Source organism: Maylandia zebra, linkage group LG3, assembly GCF_041146795.1.
Source record: "Maylandia zebra isolate NMK-2024a linkage group LG3, Mzebra_GT3a, whole genome shotgun sequence".
Lineage (NCBI taxonomy): Eukaryota > Metazoa > Chordata > Actinopteri > Cichliformes > Cichlidae > Maylandia > Maylandia zebra.
Window position 1 is genome coordinate 50,327,766 of NC_135169.1, and position 22,700 is coordinate 50,350,465.

General features: G+C 40.1%; 1 long non-coding RNA gene across 1 annotated transcript; it reads left to right on the forward strand.

Moving 5' to 3' along the window:
• The first annotated feature begins 700 nt into the window (after positions 1-700).
• On the forward strand, positions 701-3,820 carry LOC112434160 (uncharacterized). Its single transcript, XR_003023925.2, has 4 exons — positions 701-927; positions 1,278-1,433; positions 1,886-1,978; positions 2,276-3,820. It is a non-coding gene; the product is annotated as an uncharacterized LOC112434160 (long non-coding RNA).
• The last annotated feature ends 18,880 nt before the right edge of the window (positions 3,821-22,700 follow it).

Genomic DNA, 22,700 nt, shown 5'->3' on the forward strand with positions numbered 1-22,700 from the left:
GTTTTAGATAAACTTGGCTGAAACCATTAAATAACTAACCAGCCTGTACCAGCGATCTGTTTCAGCTGATCGCTGCAATCGTGCACTGAAGTTTTAGATCAAATAAACTAAGTTAAAACCATTAAATAACTAACCAGCCTGTGCCAGGGATCTGTGTCAGCTGATCCCTGCAACCGTGCACTGAAGTTTTAGATAAACTAAGCTGAAACCATTAAATAACTAACCAGCCTGTGCCAGCGATCTGTGTCAGCTGATCCCTGCAACCGTGCACTGAAGTTTTAGATAAAATAAACCAAACCGAAACCATTAAATAACTTACCAGCCTGTGCCAGCGATCTGTGTCAGCTGATTCCTGCAACCGTGCACTGAAGTTTTAGATAAACTAAGCTGAAACCATTAAATAACTAGCCAGCCTGTGCCAGGGATCTGTGTCAGCTGATCCCTGCAACCGTGCACTGAAGTTTTAGAGAAAATAAACTAAGTTGAAACCATTAAATAACTAACCAGCGATCTGTGTCAGCTGATCACTGCGACCGTGCACTGAAGTTTTAGATCAAATAAACTAAGTTGAAACCATTAAATAACTAACCAGCGTGTGTCAGGGATCTGTGTTAGCTGATCCCTGCAACTGTGCACTGAAGTTTTACAGAAAATAAAGTAAGCTGAAACAATTAAATAACTAACCAGCCAGACAATGGAGGTCGACAGACCTGGTGATAATTGCTTCTATAGAAAGTTAGCACATGGCAGTGTCAATCTCTTGCTTTTCTTCTGAGTAGTATTTTATTTAGTTGTAATTCAAACAATAATTTGCTTCTTGAAATTAAGGAATTAATTATTTTTTTTCTTTATAAATCTCAGATCCTGCCTTTACCTGCTCCCTCCTATACTGATGTGGTGTATGTGGTATTGCTGAGCTTGTATGTGGTATGTGAACTGTTATACTTTTAAAAACAAAACTGTTTTATAAGTTAAGTTTTCTTTTGTGACCCATCCCATGCCCCTGTTATTTCTTCTCCACATCTGAACCATGGTAAAGGTTGCAGTTCAAGGGCCTGAGGCATGAAATTCTTTTCAGATCAGCTGTGATCAATATTTTTTGGAACTTGATAAATAACAATAAAAGCTGTAATGGCTCCATTAGCATTTTGTGTAAATGTTTGTGTTAAAATTATAGCTTTAATGAGGTCTTACTACATTAGTTTTAGTTTGTATATGTGTACATATAGTATGTATATTTACAGTACAGTATGTTGTGTTTGTTGACATATTTTCAGGTGGAAGCAGAATATGTGAGGATTACTACTGCTGCACATGTTCCAAGGCTTTTTACACAACTTGACCAATACACTGACCAGCTCATAAAAGTCTTCAAGAAAAAAGGAGGCGTTGCAGGGAAGAAAATTAGACAAACTTTGGCCCCAGCCACACAGGTGCGTTATTCTGTTGGTAGCAAAATATTATGGCTAATAAGATCATTTTCAAATTTAAACAGCTAGTGTGTGGTAGCTGCACAGTGCACTTACATTTATATTAAGCAAGACAAAGTTTGGTACTCAAAACGTTGGAAAATTTAAATTACCTAAACATATGTAAAATCTGATCCCTTGATTTAGGTTAAACCAGAAGTGAATGTTTTTATGTTATGTTTTGAATGCAAAAAAGATGATGTATTAGTTTGTCTTTACCTCCATTATGGACATATATAATGTGGTGGAAACCCTGCCCAACAGGTTAACTATTCATGTCCATGTGATGATTAGTTGGTCTTGTGTACATGTCTATCTGTGCAGTGGATATGTCATTCATTTTGCGTATAACGTGAGTTTCTGTCATCCTAAAGTATATCTGTTTTCTCTTCCTGTATCTCTGCCACTCTCTACAGAAGGAAACCATTGAAAAGGGGAGGGAGTGTGTCCTCAGGGCACTACCTTTTTACCTGAATGAAGACCCAAGCATCCTCTTCAAAGAATAATTGGTTGGTAATTTTAGTTTAGTTTTTTATCTGTATTAAACCAAATTTTGAATAACTAATGTTGTTGCATGTTGTAATGTTGTTGTTGTTGTAATTTGCATGGAACCTGTTTAAATGTTTTGGGAAATCTTCTTGTATACCCAAACTATTTATATTTATCGTTGAATCTGTAGTCTAAAATAGTGGCGCACTGGGGTGCATGTTCCTAATATTGTGTTTACGTCATTAAAGGGTAGCTTTGGCCCTTTTTCTTTCTTTTTTTAAAACTGGATGCCATTTTTCTATGTTTTTGTGTCTAAGCTACAGCTGTTCAGAGGGAGCTGGAACAAATTACCCTTGCTATCTTTACCATCGAAAGAGCTGATGCCAGCACTCCTCCAGCCGATGTGGGTGTAAGCGCCAGACGTCTGCTTTATATTTTTATTTACGATTGAGTTCATGTTTGTTTTATAATTCATAGATTCATTACATAAGTCATCTTTTCAGGATTAATAAATGTGAAAATATATGTGTTTACATAAAGTAATTTTAAGTCACTGTTTTGGGATTGGAACCTAAAAGGGGGTACCTCTCACTTTAATTATGTAAGTGCAATAGTAGCATGAAACCCTGTGTGAGAGGGAAGGGGAGGAGCATGGACAGAGAGGTTAGGAGTCTCACGGTTTTCTGACCGTGTGCACAGCTAGTTCTGGATAACTGCTATTTTTTGGAACTTTCATGCTTTTTAGGAAGGAGTTCATTGTTACATCTTCCGTTTGTAATAAATAAACAGTCTTCAAATCATAATGCAACTGGAAGCATTTCTTTTGGAAACCAGGAACACGCGTCAGCCATAGACTCTTCTTTTTTGAACTTGGTTTATTGGAAATTACCCTACAGTGGGTATAACCATCTAGTGTGTCCTGCATGACCTGGAAGACCTGGCCTCTGCATGTGCACTCTTAATGGGTGGGATATATGCACTGAATCTCAGTTAACCTCAAGACTGAAAGCTAAGAGACAATCAAAAGTATTGAGATTTAAAGGATTTAATTGAGAGATGATACTGCACCAGAAATGTTGAAGGGTGGTGTGTATATTAGCGTTCAAGGCATATTGTTATGAGGTGGAAATATGTTCATATTCAGTTTGTGTTACATTGTGTGCATTGTAAAGGTAATTGCAATACATACTAAAATTAAGGGTAAGTTAGGAGGTTGATCTGATATCCTCGTGTTGGTGTTGTTCCCAGATCATCATACTAAATGTTGTTCCAGGATCAACATTGCAAGTGACCAATCAGAATGTTGTGACGTCATACTTTTGCGACTTCGGGAAAAACCGGCGTAAAACAAAAAACTGTACTTAAGCTGCGTGAAACCGCCTCTGTCCGCCGATCAACTGACCCTAACCCTAACCGTAACCCTTTAATAAACAGTAAGCAGAATTGATATTGTCCTTGCAACATTGGAATTTCATAAATGCACGAATGGCTTGGAATAGAATAACGTCACAACAATGTGATTGGTCACTTGCAATGTTGAACCTGGAACAACATTTTCATGATGGTCTGGGAACAACACCAACACGAGGATATCAGATCATCCAAGTTGGGAATGCAGGATGAATGTATATTTTGTGGACTTTTAAAGACGAACAATTGTTTCCATGTTAAAATGTTTCCATCTGAAGTTTTTTGCCCAAACACTGGTAAAATAAATGTTGACAGTGGCGAGTGTTAAATGGTTACTGCTGTGCTGTTGCAAAAAAACTGAACGCTGACAAGCTGTTTTATTGTTAGACCATAATGTTGGCATGTTTTGTTAAAGTTTTATTTGGGATGGTGACGTAATTTTCTTTGATTGCTAATATCAGTGGACTATTTATTATTATTATTATTATTATTATTATTGTTGTTGTTGTTGTTGTTACATTTTTTTTTTTTAAATTGTGGCTGTTGAGGTGGACACTTCACTTTGCATTGTTAAAGGAAAGCACTTCATTGGCATTGTGTTACTGGACTGACCCTAAGCAATCATTGCAAATAGCAACTTTGCTATCCATTTTAGACACTAAAAGAAAAAAACACTCACAGACCTTACTAGCATCACATGTGCATAACTCAAGTGTCATCTTATCAATGTGTTATGTGATCTTCAATGCATTTTTTTTTCTTCTATTTCTGGTAGATACAGACATTTAATTTAAAGTCTTGATGTTGCATCTGTCTACATACTGTTAATTACTAACCCTAATGAGCTGTTGTGTTTTATTTTGGACTGGGTTTACACAAATGCTCACTGAATGTGTTGGCAATAAAATAAATTTAAAAAAATAAGTTGGATGTACTTAATTCATTTGTGTGGAACCTGTTGACAAAATAGATTTATGTAAAACTAATTAATAAAGCACAAGGTGGCTGAAAATATAATATTTGAATTAATCTAACTTAAATTTAACATTTTACTGCCACAAATAAGAAATGTGTTGAAGTAACTAATCTAAACTATCTAACCTGAAAATATATCATCTATGTTCATACAACATAACTTGATTTAGTTAGTCTTAAATATGTCTTGTTAATCTTAAGTAGTTTTTTTAAATTAGATGAACTAAAGATTTTTGCTTTAAACTAACATAATTCAATTTCGTGGAACCTGTTGACAAAATAATTTTAATTAAAGTCAACGTTTCATTTTTTTGAGTGTAGGAAGACAATCTGGTCTCGGGCTTGTCCAAACTTGATTCCCCAACCGTCATTAATAATATTTATGTCGGGCTGGCGTTGTTGTCTTTCTTCCAGGTTTTTATATTTCACTTCCATCTGTCTACACTTCTCCTCCAGTTGAAGTTTCTCATCTTCAATCTGTTGAATTTTATTCTGGAGATGGTAGTTTTCCTTCTTACTGTCATGTAATGCCCTTTGGATGGCTAAGAGGTCATTTGGCCGGCCACGACAGGAAGGAGAAGCGGCGTAATCTTTTTGCCAAAGGGTTGAAAACAGACCCCACTGAGTAGATATAAATATAAAAAGTACGAAATAAAGATAAACAAAGGGAAAATTACAGTAGAAATTATCTTTAGAGTATTTGAAATTAATAATAGCAAGGATAACAACCTGTAAAGTGATATTATCAATGAAACACAGTTGGCATGATGACCATGCCCACAATGTATAAAATGGATATAAAGCAAATAATTCACACGAAAATATTTTAATAACATAAATAAAGTATATTAAGGCTGTGTCACTGTTCAGCCAAGGACAGTGTGTGAAAAGGTAACTGTCTCCACCTTGGGAAAAGGATGATACTGCAGGTCATCTGAAGCCCTTGATGGATACAAAATAAAATATAAATAATATATTATAATAGAACTGCCTGGTCTGCCATGCAACAGAGAGAACAAATGTGACCGCAGATTGGATGAATTCTAAATTATCTGTTTGCTAAATAAGATGATCCTAACTATCAAATTGGCTCAGTAGTAGTATAGTGGTACACACTAATAAAATATTATAATATGCTATTGCTGTTATATAAGACAAAGAGGATAATATTAACAATGACATAATGTTAATATGAAGAGGCACCTTAGTCGGTTATGATGTGAGGTGGATAATTGTTAAGCAGTAGTCTGCATCAAGCTTAAGGTTTGCTGAAACTCAGTGTAATGACATGTGAGATGAAGACAATACAGAGAATAACTAACTAATGAAGTGCATAGAGGCACTTGACCAGCTTCACAGCTATCATTCTAGCATGACACATTGCTGAGATATAGAGCACACCTATAATAACAACCAATAAGCAAAACCCTGTAGACAACAGCTAAAACTACAGGATTGAGAAGCTGAATTAAATATGTAGACACTGCTAAGCTGATGAGCATGTTACACATTTTCTTTTATTTTTATTTATTTGTTTCTTTTAGAGCAGAAGCTGCATGCTATTAAAAGCCAACATATGCAGACTTCTGCCTTGTTCGGGTGGCAGCATTTTTCTTTTTTCTTTTGTGTCCTGACACGTTTATGTTTTTGTTTGATTATTTTGTTGGTTTTGGAAACGAATTTAAACGAACTTGTGACAATACTTGAGAATCACAGTGACACATGGTGATTAGGCATATGATTGAAAAATGCCTAGGTTTAGAGCTATGAGCTATGAGCAATGCAAAGTTAAATATATATATATATGTATAAATGGGAAACAACCCTAACTTGAAAGTTTGAAATGTGTGAGATCCATGATTTGTTTGAAAACTAGAAATTATTTCAAACTGCCTTAAGTGAAAATGTAGTGTTGCATCTATTCTCCCAAACCAAGACAAAAAAAAGAAGAAGCATTCTGTAACTTAAAAATAAGGCTGATGTGTTGACAATAGACTAAAACACTAATCCGCAGGTGGCTATCAGGAACAGAGAGGCGAGCAAAGTCACAAACACCAAGGCTGCAGACAGTCACGCAGAAACAGCAGATAACATAGAGACAACGCCTGCTAGAACCGTGGAGAGGAAGGTCACTTCACACGAGATTGTAGGAGTAGGCCACAGAGAAATAATGCAAAACAGTTTTGAGGCAGCCACTTAAGAACTTATTTGACCTTACAGCACAGGCCGAAATTGTGTAGGTTACGCAGTAACCACAGATAGTAGGATAATAGAAGCAAAACCACTTTCTTCTTCATATTCTGCACAGAGCGCTGAGCTGATAGCTGTGATTCGCGCATGTGAAATACACAAAGATAAACAAATAAACATTTATACAGACAGCCAGTATGTTTTCTCTGCTGTGCATCATTTTGCAGAATATTTGGCAAAACAGAGGAATGATTACATCAACCACATCCACCGGTTCAGCATGCCAGCCTGCTACAACGCCTACTGACTGTAATACATTTACCACAACAACTCGCATTGTGTAAATGTGCAGCACACAAAACTGATGGCTCTTTCATTACTACAGGCAATAACTTTGCTGACAGAGCAGCAAAACAGGCGGCACAAACGACAAACATCACATTGATGGCAGTAGACACACATCAGATTCCACTGGATGTGTTGAAAAATGAACAAAAAGCAGCAAGCACAGCCGAGCAGGCAAAATGGCTAAAACACGGTGCAGTTCTGACAAACGACTTAATGATGTGTTATGGCAAGCCAGTGTTGCCAAAATCCCTCCACAAAATGGCGGCGTTAGTGACTCATGGCTGTACGCATTTGTCAACGGGGGCAATGACCTGTATTGTCAACTCTCATTTCTACACTGTAAATTTTGGAACTTCAGCAAAACAATTTGTCAGAACATGCATGGCGTGTCAAAAATAGAATGCTCAGGGGAACCTGAGACCAAAAAGAGGCCGTTTTCCCACACCACCTTATCCTTTTCACACAATTCATATGGACTTTATTGAGCTAAATGAATGCCAAGGGTCAAAATACGCCCTAGTGGTCATAGACGTGTTCTCAAAGTGGCCGGAAATCTACCCAGTGAAAAAGGCAGATACAATTTCAGTAGCAAAATGTATGTCTAAGTTGTAGGAAAATAAAGAGATGATTGTAAATAACGAAGAATGTAATGATGTCTATCAAGTGTCTTGCAGATTACAGCCCAGTGTCTGGGTTCTGATCAAGGTGCTCCAAAGGAAAAACTGGAGCACACCCAGGTGGGAGGGACCACATCAGGTTCTCCTCACCATGCCCACCGCTTGCAAAATTGCGGAACGACCATCCTGGATCCATCAGAGTCACTGCAGGCGAGTAAGTGAAGCCATCTAAACTCAGCCGACACAGGCTCGCCCAATCGTTGTGATCTCGCCCGGTGGAGGGGTCAGCCTTCCTGGCCGGGGGGTCTACTCACGACAGGAGGGTGTGTCCTGTTGTCATGAGGTGGTGGCTCCTAATAGCTGCAGCGGCCCTGACCCTGACCGGGCTCCTCATCTTTGCTTCCGTGAGGGACAACAAGTCACGCTATATGAAGAAAAGGCAGACACTGTATGACAAAGGAAAGTACACCAAGTTTCCCCATGGCTACGCCACTAATTTCTGGTGGCAGTTTATGAACACTACAGCTCACCTGAATAATAAAACTGACTGCTTTGCATGTACCCATATGCCCCTATCCTCACAGACGTTTGGCCTGTGGCCGTACAGCATACCTGAAGATCGCAGTTGGTGCCTGTTGGGCCTGGCAACACATCCAGGCTACGGTACTCTTTGGTCCAAGGCCAACTACAGCATCCCAGCAAAAGCAACCTGGAGGTCATCATGACCCACAAATGTGAACTGTTCCGGACAGACCTAGCTACTGACCTGGCCCCAAGTCTCAGACCCACTGCCTGATGTAATTCTACTGAACAAACTGCACGCAGCACAACTGCCAGTATGTGTGATGAACAATGGATTGCGGGCAGTGGGGGAGCTGCCTACTCACCTATCTACCGGATGCCACTACAAACAAAGACTCAGTACCAGACAGGATGTGCACGGACGGCACCAAGCAGTAAAGGAACCAGAGTTTCACATCTGAGGAGGAGTGAAATTCTTACAGAGCTTGATCCCCGGCATTGGAGTTGCCGAGGTGCAGGATCACGTGGAAATCAACCGATATGCTCTGCTACGACACATCAACTTAACTAAGACCCTGGGAACGGCCTTAGCAGGAGAACAGAAGGCCATCAGAATGATGGTGCTGCAGAACAGACTGACACTAGACCTGCTAACAGCATCACAAGGCGGAGTTTGTAAGCTGATCGGGGAGACATGTTGCACTTTTATCCCTGATGGATACGAAGCTGGAGGAGACATTTATTAAGTTTTGCAGAATTTGACCGTTCTGCAAAAATATGTCACTGACCACACACCTACAATGACTGCTTATGTTGCCGTGTCTCAAAAAGAACAGCATCCCGTTGCAATTCTGTTAGAGGACAACTTGTAATAGCTGCTAATAAATGACGTGGTGATTAAAAATGACTTGTCAAGTGATCATGCACTGATTAACACATTAGTAGTTTATGCAGGTACAATATAAGGTTTTATCCTTTTATTTTTTGTAGTTTTAGTTTTATTGTTTTCTCTTGATTATTCCTGTTGCTATTTTATTTACTATACTTTTCTTTGTTCTTTTTATTATTTTATTTGTTTCATTCTTTAGACCACATGATTTACATTTATGCTATGCTGACATTTTGACAATTAAAAAATTGCTAAAGATACTTAATAAATAACCTTTACAGACAATTGTTGTATACATTTAAAATAAGTTAAAACAGGAGGGAATATGTTAGTGGAAAATGATTCTATGTTTCTTTACCTTCTTTTAAATGTACAAAGATGCCCTTTGTCTATGGTTAGATTAGTTTAGAATTATCCTTTTAGACTTTCCCAGCGAAGACATATTGTTTTGGGACATATTGTTTTAGATTATTTTATCTTTCTCCCAGCTCTCTGCTGACGAGACTAGCGCCACATATGGAGTTGTTTATTTTATCTGTTTATTATTTTCTTATCCTGTTCTCACCGTCTCTGTGATTTGTGCCTATAAAAATGCCAAGCCTCTGTTCATGGGTGTGAGTTGTTCTTAACAGCTTACCCGTGTGCACGTTAAAGCATAAAAAGTAACTTTGTCTCATTGTGTCTTTATTTCTCCTGGGTTTTTGCAGAGCTTTCCCCCAACAGTTGGTGTCTTGTTGGATACATGTTGAAGGTTGTACACAACAACTCTGCAAAGGTTTCCAAAAGTTTCTGTGGTGAACGTGTGAAGGCTGCAAACACAAATGCTGCGAAGACACGAACTAAAAAACTGCTGTTTCTCACCCCTGTTTAAGGAAAAACTTCAAAAGATCAAAGTGTAGTGACATCATAACTCCGTGAGCCAATGAGATTGTCATGTGACATTTTGGAATGGGGATGTTTTTTTTTTAAACCGTTTTCAAATTTAACTTAATATTTGACTGTTTCTTAACTGACTTGTTTAGCTGATTAAGAAATGAATTGAAACGAGCATCACTAACGTTATATAACAGACAACAGAAAAAAAACAGGGTTTTTTTCTAAGTGATAGAGGTATAATACGTTTTTTTTTTTTTTTTAATTTAATTATCCTACTTCTTATAAGAGGGAACATTATTTAAAGAATATGTATTTAATTGGAAAACTCTCTATTCAGCTAAAGGCTATAACAAAAAAGGTGAGCTTCCTGCTCAAAAATGAAATGACCAAAATAAATGGAGCATTTCTCTGCAATTACAAACTCTGTGTAAACAATCTTGGTTTCAAAATAAGGCTAATGCTTGTGAGATGTCATCACAGGTGTAAATATTACTGCACATGTTACTATGTCAAAGTCTCACAACTGTCTTATGTTTATTTATGTAGGCAAGACCTACTTTTCACTTTTTTGCTTTGCTATATGCTCTTGAGTTTATTAGTTTGCCAGCAGCACGAACATGTACTAGTGTCAATAATAATAGTACGGTGGATTAGAAAACCTGCTCACAAGTTGAATAAACACCCAGGATTGTTGCATAATTTTCATTCAAAACCAATATTTGAGTCAAAATGAGAAAGTTGTTTGTGCTGTCTGATAAAGAAGAAGCAAAATAAAGTGCAGTTTTGATGTAGATGATGTTGTATACAAACTAGAAGAGGAAGATAGTAGGATCTCTGTATCATGTTTTGTCACTTTGTACCATGTAATTCTTTCTATTTCCACCAGGGGGTGTTTTCAGAGATGGTAGGTGGTAAAAGAAGAGGTCAGCAGGAAGATGGCGAAGAGCGACCAAAGACCAAGAAAAAGAGGCAGTCAGGCAAAGATGAAGAGTATTATATCCCTTACAGACCTAAAGACTTTGACTCTGACAGAGGGTGCAGCCCTCACCTCCTTCCTCAATATTCTCATAGTGGGAACGTCTCCCTCGTTAAAAGCAAGTTTCCTTTTAAGTATCAGATCCTTAATATCTTTAGAGAGCCACGGTTTGTTATTAGGGAAAGTCTTAAATTCTCTGACTGGAATCACAGAGTCTTTGCTACACACCACATCAGTGAGTTCATCCAAATCAGAAGTGCTCTCTTGAAACAAGGACCAATCAGTGCAATCAAAACACCCCTGAAGGGCAACACAACTGTCTTTTGTCCAGACATTAGTCCGCTTCACACAGGCCTTCTCCCTCCTAATCACAGATCTGTAAGCAGGGAGGAGATGAATAACATTGTGATCCGAAGAACCTAGCGCAGGTCCGTCCACAGACTTATATGCCCCCTGTTTTCCACTCTCCTTTTTCTCCCTCCTCGCGCTCACAGACGGGTATGGCAGTCCATTCTCCCTGCAGCACGGACTACACTGCCCATGAGGCTACATTCGTTAGGGCTATGCCTGTAGCATTCTGCCTGTTAGCTTAGCACAACAACAACAACAACAAAAATATTTGTATTTTAAATATGTAACGGCGGTACATGTACTCCGTTACTCCCCAACACTGGGAATGAAGCCCATTGACAGCGAGCAGGTCTGAACAGGAATGGAACGCATCCATGGATAATACACCACTTTATTTGAAGACATCTGTAGCACTGCCTCAGTTCTGGATGTTTCCACAGACTCCTCTGGCCTCTGTGCACCTAAAGAAAAGGTCAAAGGTCAGCAGCACATGTAGTTGGGACAATTCTTAATTTACAAACAACAGTTGCACAAACGATACAATTATTTTCCTCCAATCACGACTTTTCACTTGCAGAAATGGTCCTGTGTGATTTCTAGGCTGTGATATGAAAAACTAGTTCCTAATGGCAGCGATTCACTCAGTAAACATGTGTTTCCTCCTCAGAGGTCAGACTGGGCCACTGGATTCAACAATGAGCCAATGATCATCAAGTAGTGACTAAAGCAGAGCCCTGACGTTCTGACATTCATCACACAGTTAGAACAAATGTCTGCTGATGACTTCATCTCATGAAACGACTGATAGATGTCAACTCATTGATCAGCTGAGCTGCTGCTGCTGATCTTCTTCATCGTGCACAGAAACATTCAGCTCGTTTCAATCAGTAAATAACTTTGAACTGTTCCCACTCAAAATGCTGTCAGAACAATGATCATTGTTACTCCCCTCGAGTCTTAATAAAGCTCAACTTGTTCTTTGTGTTTAAACTGACATTTATTTCGGACAGGAGGATTCTTCCACATGTCTTAACATGTAATGATGTCCAACCACAGCCGATACAATGCCGTCAGAACTAAAAGGAAATACAAACTTAAATGAATATTCTTACTAAAGTCCTTAAGCATTATATACAACGAAACATTCCAACAAAATGATCAATAAAGTACACATTACACTTCACACTGCGGCTATTGCACTTGAATACCATGCAAAACTCGTGCATTTACATACAACGATAATAAACAAAACATTTACCTCATTGGCCTCACTCAAAGGGAATAAACTTTCATTTTTACTCGGTGGGGATGTCCAGAAAAGGCACTCTTTATTTATCTTTCTGCAGACGTGCAAACCTCGTGGCTCGTCTCTTAATTAGCTTGCTGAGTGTGACAGCCAAAAAATGCCCTCTTAGCCACAACACAACTTTAGAAAAGGTTCCTCTATAATTGCACAATTAGCACAAATAACACATTTAAACATATAAATCTAATCAACAAACATGGATTACTATTTATTTCTTATGTATTATTTCTTAATATTTCAACTACTTATTGTTTCAAACTTAACTATCTAATAAAATGAACTGAAAAAGCAACAGAAGAGTGAAAACATTTCGTGTTTCTAGAAAGATCTTTCAGCTCATAGCTGCTCACAGACTGTATTTACAAGTGACAAACTGCAACTCTACAGTACATCTACAGTATATATCAAATATATTCTGTATTCAAATCTATTGAGTGATGTTTGAAAGTCTTTCCAGGTGAGTTTGATCCAGGAGGGTCTGAAGCCAGAGTCAGACAGAGACTGTGCAGAGACTGTAGAAGGACAGCGCAGCAGCAGAGCAGTCCAGATACACTGATGATCCTCTGTCAGATCCAGAGGGACACACAGGGATGATGCTGGACTCTACATTGTGTCTGACAGTGGAGCTGTTCTCAGAGCAGTTCACTCTGCAGCACTGACAGTCATCTGCACTTCTTCTCATTCCTCTGTCAGTCACTGCTGGATGAAGCTCTCCTCTCCACCTCCCAGTAACATGGCCCAGTCAGAGCGTCTCTACACACAAGCTGCTGCTGCTTCAACCTCTCTGGATCATCAGGACACAGCTCCTCCTCTCTCAGCACACACACCGTCCTGTTTACCATCATATCCTCCACCTGCAGAGAGAAGAAGGAAGAGCAGAGGAGATAAACGAGTGTTTCCAGAGACTCTTCATCAGCTGTCAGTCAGTGATGCAGCACATCCAGTATAAAGAGCAGCAGGGACTTCAGTGCTGGGACTGTACTAGGACTCATTGTTGCTTCACTTTTTCTAATCTTTGGATTTTTATTGAAGTTGATGAAAATGTTTTTCCCTCCTAGTTTGAGTTTGGACTTTCATTCATTAGAAGAACCTTGGTGTGTCCACTCTGAGCTCTGTAGGAACCCCAACAACAAGCCCAACAATCCAGATGGACAGTTCCAGCTGTTAACTGGAGGAATTCCATCCAAACATCTGCTCTCACTAAATTCTTCCTCACCTACAGACTGTGTTCTTCACTGCTTTAAACTTGGAAATGAATGCAGTCATTGGTCTGCGTGCTGCTTTGTTCAGAGAGCTGATTGGCTGTTGACAGTGTTTGATCAGAGCGTGTCAGCCATTACTATGGTGACCATAAAGGTCAGAAACAGGAAGTGTTTGTGTCCAATCCTGAAGCCTGTCACCATTCTCCTCTCACAGCTTCACTGAGAAGCGGCAGCTTTACAGGAAACACTGGATCTTTGTTTCATACTGACTGTGTTTAGTACAATACTGCTGACAGCACCACCCACTCACTCCATCACTCTACTGACCTCAGAGTCTCCAGTCTGTAGTCTGGACTCTGAAGATCAGACAGCTGCTTCACATCTGGATCCTTCAGGTTGTTGTCCCACAGGTCCAGCTGTCTCAGATGGGAGGGGTTGGACTTCAGTGCTGCTGCCAGATAATCACAGCTGATCTCTGACAAACCACAGCGACTAAATCTGTATAAAGAATGAAAGATGTAAGTTTATTAGACAAAGTGTGAGCTTGAAATCATTCAGTGTTTCATCATCTGTTCAGAGCTGAAGAAGGTTCAGAATGTAGAAGTTTAGAAAATGGAAACTCCAAACAGCTGAAGCCAACAGGAAGCAGCTTCAAACAGGAAACTGTGCAGAGTTTCAGACTATATGTCCTGATGCAGCCAGTTGGATTTTGGAGATTTGAATCTCTGTTCTGTGACTAAGTCCTTGAATCATTTCTTCCAGTTGGTCCAACAAGACAGACTAAGTGTTGGACATGTGTTGTGGCTCCATTAGGGGAGCTTCTAAATGTGATGTGATGGCCCCTCTGGGTCTGTCAGGTCACAGCACTGAAGAGAGCTCAAACTGGGCACACAGTTGTTCCAGTCTGGACCAAAGACTCTATACTGGGACTGAGGGACTGCTTTGACTGCACCCACTGGGACTTTATAAAGGCTCATGTTCTCACTTAGATCATCGATTTCTACTTACATTTCTTTCTGGGAAAAATGGGGAGTACTTTGAAAACAGGAAGTATTTTCCCCAATAAGCAGCCCTGGATTAGTAAATCACTCCAACATGTTCTCAGGCAGAAGAAGCTGTCTTGTTATGAGGGAGAAAAGAAAAAGATTGAGGCACAGAAACTTGTTGAAAGAGAGATAAAGCAGCTAAAATCAGGTGTAAAAGTAAAGCAGAGGATGAGCTGAATAAAGGACACTCAAGGCTGGCTTGGAAAGGAATGAAGTCCATGGTGGGGATGCAGAACAAGGAGCAAAGATGAATGTGATGCTGAATCAGCAGAAGACTTGGACTCATTTGATTCCAGCTTTGATATCATTGATTTCAATGAAGAGCTTTGTGATTGCAGCAAAGGGCTGGTAGCTCTGAGAGTCCCACTGATGAGGTGTTTGTGTGGAAATCTCTTAGTGGGACCAAAGAGAGAAAAAGCCCTGGTCCTGATGCTGTGGGAGGGAAATGATTGAAGTGTGCTGTGAGGAACTGACTGGGAGATTTTCACACATTTTCCAGTCCTCCTTGGAACAACAGGAAGTTCCCAGCATATGGAAACAAAGGTTAAGTGTCCTATGGCACTCAGTGATGATGGTGCTGTGGCCCCACCACCTCCACCTCTTTGTAAAGGAACTAACTGTAATCTGAAGCTTCAAATGGAACTAAGACTTCCTCCACTAGGTGGCAGTGTCTGATGAGAAAGTGTTAGTGGAGCTGGCCTGGAGTCAGAAACAGGAAGATGCAGGATTTGGGCTGAAATGGGGAAAAGTGGTTCGCACTAGTGCCTTAAAGCAAGAAGGTTGTAGGTTGAAGCTTGTTGGCCTTTCTGTGGAGGTTGGATGTTCTCCCACAGTCCAAAGAAATGCAGCTTAGGTTCACTGGTGCTTCTAAATTGGCTGTAGGTGTGGATGTGAGAGAGTGCTTCTCTGTCTCTCTCTGTTGGCCCTGTGATGGACTGCTCACCTGTGCAGGTGGACCACGCCTCTTGCCCTATGACAGCTAGGGCACAGGCTGCAGCTCTTTGAGCCTAAGCTGAATAAACAGTTAGCAAAAATGATCCATAGATGGCCTGAAATCCCCCAATTAGCAGTTTGGTAGATAGCTATGACATGCTAATCCCATCCAGCAGCTGTAGAATAGAATAGAATAGAATAGAATAGCCTTTATTGTCATTGTACAGAGTACAACGAAATTGGAGTGCCACTCCCTTGGTGCAAGTTTCAATAATAAATATAAATGTAAGATATAAAAAGTACAAAAAAAACCAATCATAAGTACTCAAACAATAGTATGTACAATATATACAGGATAGCAGCATTAATATAATGACAGTATGAATAGCAGCATAATATAATGACAGTGACGGTATGGAATAGGTTCAATTGTTTTTGTGCTTATTTACTACGGTGATAGCTCTGGGAAAGAAGTCAACCCCGAATCTGTTTGTCCTGGTTTTATGTGACCTGTACCGTCGGCCTGACGGTAATAGTTCAAACAGTTGGTTGCTGGGGTGAGAGTGGTCCTTGATGATATTACCAGCTCTGCTGAGGTACCGAGAGTTTGCAGTGACCTCCAGGCTGGGCAGAGAGCAGCCAGTGATCTTCTGGGCTGTGTTGATGACCCTCTGCAGTACTTTCCTGTCCACAGCTGAGCACCCTGCATACCATGTTGTTACGCCGTACGTTAGGATGCTCTCTATGGTGGCTCTGTAAAATGTCACCAGCAGCCTCTCCTCCAGGTTGTTCCTCCTGAGCACTCTCAGAAAGTGGAGACGCTGCTGGGCCTTTTTAACCACCGCTGTAGTATTTGCAGTCCAGGAGAGGTCATCAGATATCTGCACACCCAGAAACCTCATGGAGTGTACCCTCTCCACACAGCTCCCGTGAATGTAAAGTGGGGCCGGGTCTGCTCTGCCCTTCCTGAAGTCCAAGATAAGTTCTTTAGTTTTCGTGGTGTTCAGTTGGAGGTTGTTAACTGAACACCACTCAGTCAGTCTGTTGACCTCATCTCTGTAGTCCGACTCATCCCCCCTTGAGATGAGTCCAACCACTGTGGTGTCATCCGCGAACTTTATGATGGTGTTTGAGAGATGGGTAGGGGAGCAGTCGGATGTGTAGAGCGTAAACAGGAGGGGACTCAAAACACATCCTTGTGGAGACCCGGTGCTGAGTGTGATGGTGCTGGACCGGTGGGGGGCGGGTCTGACAGACTGTGGTCTATTTGTCAGGAAGTCACTGTCACTGTTCATAGACATAAACTACACCTTTATTGGTGCTATTTCCAAGCACATTGTGCGCTGTCGGTCCTGCTTGCTACACAAGAACATTCAATATTTAGTATTTACTGCTGTTTACACTTAGCTAGATTAACGTGATGGTCAGTGGCGGTCCTAGCCTGTTTGGCGCCCTGGGCAAACACTCTCTATGGTGCCCCCCCCTCCCCCCCTCCCCCACACACAAACACACACACACACATAAAACATATTAAGGATTGTATGTTAACATAAAACTGTTGTCGAAATTCACCAGAGAAACACACACACATGAAGAGAGAGAGAGAGTATGCATTGTATGCAGACGGCTACCAAACAGCCATCGTAATTCGTCACACAATGAGAACAGGACAAATCACAAATTGACAATGACTAATTAATGTTTTAAACTGTATTTGTTAACAATTTGAAAAATAAAATTTGCTGAATGAATGATCAACAGTTGTTGTTGCTGTGCAGCAGTGGGAATACTGACAACTGTCACTGGATCATTTAATGTTGAAGAAATATATTAAACCAGAGGACGACTTTTTTTTTTCTTTAATTCTCCGCTTTTCCAGTCTCTTCAATTTGTCTTTTAGAACACTCTACTCACCATATCAGGAAATGCTAAGATTTGACTAATGACTGCTTGAGAATCACTGGGCATAAAATAGTATTTTTTCCTGCCAAACTGTGTTACATTTTGAATTTTTGTAGATTAATTTAAAGAATTAAGAACAAATGATCTGTTTTGTGACAGGCTATTAATAACAAGCACCTAAAGATAATTTAAAATTAATTATTTGCAACATTGTCTGTTTTTTGTACACACAACATGGTTGATTCTTTTGAGTTAAGCACTTTTTTGTAACGGTGACAGTGTAGAAGTGAAAAAACACTGCCATCATCAGGTCAAACTTGAAATTTCAAAATTACTCTACAAATTTTATCCTGCAAATTGTCACTGAGGTTCTGTAATGACAGGAAAAAATTTTATGGAATGTTTATTTCCTTGAAAGTGGATCAAAGCCAAAGTAAAATGTATTTCTGTAGCTGTTGACCAAAGTGACCTGCTCTCCCTCTTGAGCTACAGCAACTCCTAATGTAACATTAAGTAAGATAAATACCACCTAGAACCTCTTGTACTATACAGTGTTTGTGTAGATAAAGAACTCTATGAATGTTTCTTAATCACTTTAAATAAATAATCATAAACAACCTCCAAAAATTCTGCTTGATCTGCTTGCAAACTGTCAGGGGTTAGTACTTAAAAAATTTATATATGAATGTACTACACAAAGGGAGTTCATTTGGATTTTTATGAACCCCAATTTTACAGGGAGTGCAGAATTATTAGGCAAATGAGTATTTTGTCCACATCATCCTCTTCATGCATGTTGTCTTACTCCAAGCTGTATAGGCTTGAAAGCCTACTACCAATTAAACATATTAGGTGATGTGCATCTCTGTAATGAGAAGGGGTGTGGTCTAATGACATCAACACCCTATATCAGGTGTGCATAATTATTAGGCAACGTCCTTTCCTTTGGCAAAATGGGTCAAAAGAAGGACTTGACAGGCTCAGAAAAGTCAAAAATAGTGGGATATCTTGCAGAGGGATGCAGCAGTCTCAAAATTGCAAAGCTTCTGAAGCGTGATCATCGAACAATCAAGCGTTTCATTCAAAATAGTCAACAGGGTCGCAAGAAGCGTGTGGAAAAACCAAGACGCAAAATAACTGCCAATGAACTGAGAAAAGTCAAGCATGCAGCTGCCAAGATGCCACTTGCCACCAGTTTGGCCATATTTCAGAGCTGCAACATCACTGGAGTGCCCAAAAGCACAAGGTGTGCAATAGCACACCTTGTGATGTCAGAGACATGGCCAAGGTAAGAAAGGCTGAAAGACGACCACCACTGAACAAGACACACAAGCTGAAACGTCAAGACTGGGCCAAGAAATATCTCAAGACTGATTTTTCTAAGGTTTTATGGACTGATGAAATGAGAGTGAGTCTTGATGGGCCAGATGGATGGGCCCGTGGCTGGATTGGTAAAGGGCAGAGAGCTCCAGTCCGACTCAGACGCCAGCAAGGTGGAGGTGGAGTACTGGTTTGGGCTGGTATCATCAAAGATGAGCTTGTGGGGCCTTTTCGGGTTGAGGATGGAGTCAAGCTCAACTCCCAGTCCTACTGCCAGTTTCTGGAAGACACCTTCTTCAAGCAGTGGTACAGGAAGAAGTCTGCATCCTTCAAGAAAAACATGATTTTCATGCAGGACAATGCTCCATCACACGCGTCCAAGTACTCCACAGCGTGGCTGGCAAGAAAGGGTATAAAAGAAGAAAAACTAATGACATGGCCTCCTTGTTCACCTGATCTGAACCCCATTGAGAACCTGTGGTCCATCATCAAATGTGAGATTTACAAGGAGGGAAAACAGTACAACTCTCTGAACAGTGTCTGGGAGGCTGTGGTTGCTGCTGCACGCAATGTTGATGGTGAACAGATCAAAACACTGACAGAATCCATGGATGGCAGGCTTTTGAGTGTCCTTGCAAAGAAAGGTGGCTATATTGGTCGCTGATTTGTTTTTGTTTTGTTTTTGAATGTCAGAAATGTATATTTGTGAATGTGGAGATGTTATATTGGTTTCACTGGTAAAAATAAATAATTGAAATGGGTATATATTTGTTTTTTGTTAAGTTGCCTAATAATTATGCACAGTAATAGTCACCTGCACACACAGATATCCCCCTAAAATAGCTAAAACTAAAAACAAACTAAAAACTACTTCCACAAACATTCAGCTTTGATATTAATGAGTTTTTTGGGTTCATTGAGAACATGGATGTTGTTCAATAATAAAATTATTCCTCAAAAATACAACTTGCCTAGTAATTCTGCACTCCCTGTAGACTGGTCAAGTTCTTCTATACCAAACTCGCTCATACATGTCTTTCTAGACCCTTCTTTGTGCGCTGCTGCACAGTCATGTTGGAACAGGAAGGGGTCATCTCCAAACTGTTTCCACAAAATTGGGAGCATGAAACTGTCAAAAATGTCTTGGTATGTCTGCGTGTATTTCAAAACATGTAGCTCTCCGACTTTATATCCTGTACGAGAGTTTGTCTTGTATTATGTTCAAATGTTTAATAAAAACGTGTATCACTCATTGATAAAGAAGAAAACTTTGAAGAAAACTCTGAAATTATCCCGATTAGTGAAGAGTGTGTCGTTTCCGCAGCACTATTCTTTGTTTCTATTTAATGTATTTAAATCTAGTATTGTGTAGATTCACAATGGTCAGAGGGCCCGGTGGCGCCAGTGTCCGGCAGCCTCGCCTCTGTCAGTGCGCCCCAGGGTGGCTGTGGCTACAATGTAGCTTGCCATCACCAGTGTGTGAATGTGTGTGTGAATGGGTGGATGACTGGATATGTAAAGCGCTTTGGGGTCCTTAGGGACTAGTAAAGCGCTGTATAAATACAGGCCATTTACCACTCAATGAGAATGATCATCACGTGTTCTTACATGATATTGTAAGAACTGTATTTAAATAATGTAATGGAGAGCAGAGGATCATCACACTTTTTTCATATAAATGGTAAATGGCCTGTATTTGTATAGTGCTTTACTAGTCCCTAAAGACCCCAAAGCGCTTTACACATCCAGTCATCTACACACACATTCACACACTGGTGATGGCAGCTACATTGCAGCCACAGCCACTCTGGGGCGCACTGACAGAGGCGAGGCTGCCAGACACTGGTGCCACTGGTTTCACCCAAAACCTCTGGTGATAATGACCCACACTTTTTTTCACACCTTGGCTCATGTTATGAAGCACATGATTAATAGTGGTCAGCAATGCACTCAAATACACTAATAGTATTTTAGTGTGATTTAAAATGGGGTAGCACAGTTACCTGCAAGAAGGTCCTGAGTTCAATTCCACTATCAAGCCGGGATCTTTCTGTGTGGAGTTTGCATGTTCTCCCCATGTTTGTGTGGGTTCTCTCCGGGTACTCCGGCTTCCTCCCACCGTCCAAAGACATGCAGTTAGAGGGGATAGGTCAATTGAAAAATCTAAATTGCCCATAAGTGTGAATCCATGAGTGAATGTGAGTACGGATGGTTGTTTGTCTCTGTGTGGTAGCCCTGCGACAGACTGGCAACCTGTCCAGGGTGTACCCTGCCTCTTGCCCTAAGATAGCTGGGATAGGCTCCAGTGCCCCCCGCAACCCTGAAAAGGATAAGCTGAAGCAAATGGATGAATTTAAAATGGTCTAAAATAATTTTTAGACCATTTCACTCATTGGATTTATTTCATTTTTCTGACAAATAATATTTTGATGAGACAAAATGTTCTGATGAACAGAAAATACTTCTTTCTGTAATATTTATTCTGTATAAACAGATTATACAGGAAACACTTGGGCTGATGGATTGTAGGTTTCCAGGTTTGGCAACTAGATCAAAACGTGGCACAGCTGGCAACCTAACAAACTTTTATCCACACTCCTAAAAGGTTGATTCTGTTCATCTGGCTGAGATTTTCATCAGTAATCTGGGACATTTAAAAGTTGATGTGTACCGTAAACCTACGCATACAGATCAGAATTTAATGTTTGACTCTCTTCATCCACTGAAGCATATACTGGGTGTCACCAGGACGCTGCAACATAGAGTGAACACCATCCCTACAGACACAGTGGCCAGGGAAGCAGAAGAACATCACATCAAGAAGGCCCAGAGTAAATGTGATTCAAGATTCTTTATTTGTCACGTGCATGGCTATACAGGTATAACACACAGTGAAATGTGACCTGATACACTCCTCGACTGTGCAACGAAAAAAAGAGAAAGACAGAACTTTATATACAGTGAATGAGTATATACAAAGAGGACATTATGTGTTGCAAGTGGTACATTATATAAATAGAAATAAAATAAAATAAAACAATATGGAAAATTACATCTTGTGCACATTGTGTGGGAAGGGTGTTAAAATGTCATGTGCTATAGTGAGGCCAGAAGAATCAGGATGATATGAGAATATATGCACTGCACTACACACTGTATATAAATGCCACTTGTTTTGCACATATTCAACTCTGTATATTTTATATATTTTATTATTTTTATTATTTATTTATTTTTACTATTTAATTTGTAAAAACACACACACACACACACACACACACACACACACACACACTCGTAGGAAAATATTTAGTATACACATCCAGAAATGCATACACTATTATATATTGTACATATATTTATTAGTTTCAGGTTGGCCATTCTTGTATTTTGCTCGTTTGTGTTGTTGTGTTTGCACATCTCTGTTGCTTGTGGGGCTCGCACACAAGAATTTCACTCGCATGTGCTGTGCCAGTGTGCCTGCACATGTGATGTGACAATAAAAGTGATTTGATTTGATTTGATTTGAATATGATAATGAGTCCTGTCTCAGTCACTTAAGGATAATAGGGGGGTGGGGGGCACCCGTCCCATCCCAGCAACAGATGGGATGGGTCCTTCAAAATCTCTCACATCTCTCCACAGCACCTGTATAGAAAGTCCTGAGGATCACTGGAGAGACCCTGAACTTCCTCAGTTGTCGTAGGTTGTACAGGCACTGCCTAGCCTTTTTGGTCTGGACCTGAATGTGGGCAGACCATGTCAGGTCTGAGGAGATGTTGACACCGAGATACTTGAAGGACTGCACGCTCTCCACTGGAGCTCCATTAATGATAATGGAGGCTATCCCAGCTGGACATATATATATATATATATATA